Source organism: Sceloporus undulatus, chromosome 5, assembly GCF_019175285.1.
Source record: "Sceloporus undulatus isolate JIND9_A2432 ecotype Alabama chromosome 5, SceUnd_v1.1, whole genome shotgun sequence".
NCBI lineage: Eukaryota > Metazoa > Chordata > Lepidosauria > Squamata > Phrynosomatidae > Sceloporus > Sceloporus undulatus.
Genome location: NC_056526.1, coordinates 2,016,618 through 2,022,272, shown reverse-complemented (window position 1 = coordinate 2,022,272; position 5,655 = coordinate 2,016,618). Strand labels below are relative to the sequence as shown.

Below are 5,655 nucleotides of genomic sequence, written 5' to 3'. Positions count from 1 at the left end.
CAGACTGGGCGTTCGAATTCACTTTATTCGCACAATACCATCATACCTGGGAACCCCTCCGAATTGGCAGGATTTCAAATTGGCCAATACGCCTTAGCGCGAAGTGCATTCAGTGCAGAATGTTTAGCCACACCGGTGCTCAACCATGAGGATTGGCCGATTCTGTATCGGCCGGCCTCGCACATGCTCAGTGGTGCCCTGCATGGGTTGCGCCTTAAACGCTTCCGGGGTGAAAGGGAGGGTCCCGTCATGACAGCCCGTGAACAGCTGGGAGCCAGCTATGCAAACATAAACAATCGCGATTACAACGGCCCATCTTAACATTCCTCTCTGTTTTCTCTACATTCCTGCTTGGTTTTAACTTGTCATGACCTTTCTTGCAACACATTAGCAATGCCCGGTTCTAGTGCCGGTGTGTGTGTTAGTGTGTGGGGGGGGGGAGGAGCAGGTTCCAGCGGCTGTCATGTCAAAAGCGGCTGGATGGGCCCATCTAAAGTAAAAAAATGGGGCATGCTTTTTCTCTCCTCCTCCTCCCTGGCTTGCGGAGGCCACGGCACTATGCTGCATCCCAGACAGGAACAGGCGTCGGTGGCCGCCTGAGAATCGCGGCGATCGCCGCCCGTTCCAACGGCCCCTCCTCCTTCCTCCTCCCGGCTTGAGAGCATGCAAGCCTATGCTATGTGGCTCCCAAAGACGCGAGGAGGAGGCGGCAGGAAGTGCTGCTGGAACCACCGATTCCAGCGGCCCCCGCGCATCCTTTCCCTGCTGGATGCAGCGCTTCATGCTGGCTCCCCAAGCCGGGGAGGAGGAGGAGGAGGCCTGCTGGAACCGCCCCCCCCCTTCCCTTGGAACCGGCAAGAGGAAAAGGACCACACCGGGAAGTTTTTTAAAACTTTGGACGAATCTGGGGGTTCTTGCCGGAATGAATTCACGGACGGGTTAGTCACACCCAGGACCCCATTCGCACTGCTGAATCGACCAGACGCCCCAAATCCAGGGATATTGCCAATCCCTTATCAGCGACACTGGCCAACACTGCTCTCACAAAAGAGGAGCCAGCCAGTACGCATTCAGTTTCGGCATCTCGCGCATTCACGTGAGTTCGGCATTGGGCCACTTCGCATGCATGGCTGGTTATGACTTGGACTACTGTGCGAAATAACGTGAATTCGAAACCGCCCAGGTGCAGGAAGAGAAGAGCCCCCAGTTCCCAGACTCATCTGCTATCATGGCCAACGATGCCTTTGGTGGTAAACACACGACAACGGGAAAGCTCTTGAGTTGGGGAAAAACGAGCATGGGGGATTCTGCTTCTAGTGATCTCACTTGTAGCTGTGTGTTGCTTACACACAAACCAGGCAAGGGGTACACCACCACGCTACCTCCCAGAACTCTCTTATGGGCATTTGTGACGCAGCGAAAACCAACGGCGAGAGAAGGGGGGAATGCTGATAAGGCCTGCCTCTCCAGCTCCCCCAAACATGCTTTTAACAAGATTGGGTTTATACTTTGTCCACTCAAAAAATGTCAATCATACAGTAACAGTGTGCGGCTGGTTGAAGGAGGAGGAGCAACGCAAGAAGGAAAACAAACTTCCCTCGAATTCCTTATTGACCAAGATGGTTCTCCAGAAGGTTCACACATGCTGTGTTTTGCTCATGAATGGTTTGCCTGACCCTGCTTTTTTCATTTCAGGCGCACAATCCTCCTGTTTGTGGATTTAAAAAGGGTTTTTGCTAAAAATGTTTTGCCAATTGAGTCAGCCTCTCCTCTTCTCCTTCCATTGGCTGCACCTACCACTGCACCCGAACTAACTGCCGCAATTGACCCAGCTTTAAACTGCCATGCCACAATGCTATGGAACCTTCTGGGGCCCTGTAGTTTGTGAGATATTAGTACTCCTCTCTGGCTAGAGAACTCTGGTGCCCCAAACGAAACCTTACAAACCCTAGAACTTCCATAGGACTTGCATCCATGACAATTACTAAGCGCTGTATCAACACTGCATGCAATTCTGCAGTTTGTTTGTAGCAGAGCCCGTGCCATTTCTGCCGTCTGGTACCAAGTTTTCTTGTTAAAAGAAAGTAAGTAATGCTCCAGGACCACACCGGCACTCCAACAACTGATGTGCGCCCGCCTATATGCTCTTCTATGATCTACTCCAGCGGGCCCACATGACGGGCCTACATCTTGGCCACCAGGAAGCATTTCACTCTGTGAGGTCTCTGATGGGTCCACCAAGGTGTTTCGTGCCCAGCAATACTGACCCAGAGTCCATCCGTGGGCTTTTTTGGCCTCCTGACACTCGGGAACACAGTGCATGGCCAGGTGAGTGAGAATGAAACTCAAGCTGAATGTGGAATATGGAGTGGAATTAGGAGAGGAGCTCAGGTGCTTCTTCTGTACTAAAAAGGTTCTTGTAGCTCATTTTCCATGCTTGTTTCTGCGACAGAGACCTAAAGTGTAGGCACATCTCTTTGTATCTGCGAAACCAAGGTTGCCCTGGTCTTTGAATTCAGACAGGGAGAAGCCCCAAAGCCCAAAGGTAAATGCACCTCAGGCATTCAAAGTAGGGGAAAAGGAGTGCAATGCTTAACTGTTCATGCATCATAGCGTTGAAGAAGGAAAAGAGCCCACACTGGCCCTGATCCAGTTCCAAGCCCGTTCATTCGTCTGCCATGCAGACACTCTCCAAATTCAAAGACATCCCCACTTGAGCAGAATGGCCATCTATCGCCACTCTGCTTAAAGGCAGCCTCCCGAAAGACAGGAGGACTCCAACTACAATCTCCATTGAGGACAGAGTGTGGTTCCATCTGGTCGACAACGAGCCCCTGACTCTCAGGAAGTTCTTCCTAATGTTGACGGTAGAATCTCTTTTTGAGCTTGCATCCATTGTTCCTGGTCTTGTTTCTGGAGGCAGCAGAAAACCAGCTTGCTTGCTACCTCTAAATATGACCTCCTTCAAATATTTCATGTTATGTTCAGCTGGGAAGGGATCATTTGTGTAAAGGAAAATTTCTGGGATTTTTCAGTGCAAAACAGAGGGAGGAAGCTTAGCATAAAAACCTAAGGACGTGCCAGGCTTGTTTCTCTGACGGCTAAAAAGATGGCAGCGCATTCTAGGTGTTAGAAGGTACATGTCACCAGGCCAATTCAGGGATTACAGTACCATAGAGACTTACTTTGGAGTAATGCATTGAGTTCAGTGGGACCTTAATTTGAATAGCCGTTACACCAGGATGCCCTGACAATGATGAGAAGCCCGAGTTTGAAGTAGAAGACTGGATTGAAGGACCCCTCGATGTGTTTCAGCATATTATTCGGCAGGCCACATTGATCATGCTTCCTAGCTGTGAACTGTCCCAGAAGTTAACGTCCCAGCGCTTCTGAGCGGTACACCACTTGATCGTTGAAAATAAAGCGGTTAATAAATACCATTTATTTATATCTCTTATTATTTATTTAAGGATTCATCCTATGGAGAACCTCCTTCCTTCTACTTCATTGGACACTTGTTCTTGTACACGCCTGTACCTATGCCTGCCCAAACGCAACCTATGTTTAAAAATGGTTTGGTGGTTTTGGAGCTCTCCTCAAGCCCCAGAGAGTCTCATTTGGGTTAGGTCCTGTATCATTGGTGATGTTGGAGAGGAGGCTCCCTGAGGGACCATAAGATTAAATTATTTAATTGTACAATGGCCTTTCTCCTGATAAGGCTTAAAACCAAACTCTGCTATACATTTATCAAGAATAAAAAACGCCAAGGTCAATAGCCCTGTTAAAAATACTACAGGCTGAGCCTTCCAATCCAGAAGTCTAAAATCCCCAATTAACCCTAAAACCCAAAACTTTTGTATGGGTGGCGAGATAGCATCCCCTTTGCTTTTGATGGTTCATGCACACAACAATCTTTGGTTGCCCACCAGCCTTCCACAACCGATGCTGGCTGGGGCGGATAGACGTTGCTAGTCCCAACACATCTGAAGGATGGAGATGAGAAGAAAGAGGGAAGCCAGGACCTGTCTCTTATGTTTTCTGTTAGCTCTCCATTGCTCAGCAGCAAGTGACTCTTTTTTAGCCTTTGCTGCCCAGGACAGAGATCAAAATCAGTTCTCTTTTCATGCAAGAAGCTTGGGCTCTACCTCCAGAGGGTAGTCTCAGCTTCCACATGAATCTTCTTAGTTTGCATCCCATTTTTGCCCTTGCAAGCTCCAGGTCTTAACCTTAATTCAGAGGTGGATTCTCAGATTTTGGCGACCAAATGTTTTGGATTATCAAATTCAATTTGGAGAAAGCAAAGGTGAGAAAGCGGAACCACCACTTGAGAGTGTTCTTTTCAGGACCTTGCCTAAAAAAAAAAAAAAAAAAAAAAAAAAAAAAAAAAACTGTTTTTTATTTTGTTTTTACTATTACCGCCATTCCAAAGCTCATAGCGGTGCACAGCAAGTAAAGAAATTAGCAAGAAGTAAGGATAATTTGCCCCCACCAGTCTGGGTCTCCATTTAGCGACTCCGGATAGATGCAAGGCCTGAGTCGAGCTTGGGGCCCTTTTGCTGGTTGAAACTAGCAAACCTTGTGGTTTGATGTGGAATGGCTGCAGTACAGGCATTTACCACTCGCAACAGGGCTCTAATTTTACCTCTTCAGTTTTTTCTTTCTTGCTGTTATGACAGATTCGGACAGAGTCAGCCAGCAGGGAAATAGCCTTCTCTTACCAGAATTCAGTGACGAGCATGGTATCGCTATGAGGAGCCGCAGCTGCGCAGGGAGTTGCTTACTATGACACCAAGGCAGTGTTAAGCACAGGCCAGTGGGCAGGCTGGACGAGGCAGACTGAAGGTATCTTGGGGCCTGAGCAAAACTTCTGTCCCACTGAATGAAGGCCTCATGGGGGTTGTCGCTCTATGTCTTGCACCATCACCGAATGTGTCACCGCCCCTAGTTGGATGTGGGGACAATGTAAAAATTATTGCTATTCAGGCTGGATGCATTACATGCATATTTTGGGTCCAAAGAAGCCCCGTCCCCCTTTGCCAATCAACTGTATTGTTGCCTCCTGCTGTTTTCACATTGCTCTCAGCAAGCGTGGTTCCCACGTGTTCTTCCAGGCCTTACCCTGTGTACAGTTCTTCTCAATACCCCTCATCTTGCGTGTGGAAACTATGAAGCGGTCACGGAATCATTTTTCAGCCTTATACACCCTCTTCCCATGGACTGATGCTACTGGAGGTGATGGTCATTTTCAGCTGATAGTCAGTCTATGTTGTTCATAAAAAAAAAACTTTAACCAATTTATGGATTCTGGGGGGACAATCTGAGGAGCACAAGACGGACACATTTTACTTTGTAGACCTGTTTTATTGCATGCGAGCAAAAAAAAACAAGCCTATGAAAAAAGCAAGCATTGGGAAGAGTAGGCTCTCTTGCAGACATTTTATGGTGGGGGGGAGGGCTTTTGGCACAAAAATGGTTCCGTGGGGCCACATGTGCTCCTGCCTGTCTCCCCGCAACCTTCCAGGGTTAGATTAAGGTTGAACTGGTCTGGTGAATCAAGTGATGATTTACTTGGATAGAAAGCGACGGCACTTCTGGCCTAACGGTACCCAGAGGTCCTGGTTTCCCAATATAAACCAGCGGCTTCTGTTTCAAAAA

The 5,655-nt window shown here is 48.2% G+C and overlaps 1 pseudogene; it reads left to right on the top strand.

Moving 5' to 3' along the window:
* LOC121930817 overlaps positions 1-4,803 on the top strand; it is a 7,755-nt pseudogene extending 2,952 nt beyond the window's left edge.
* Positions 4,804-5,655: the final 852 nt, after the last annotated feature.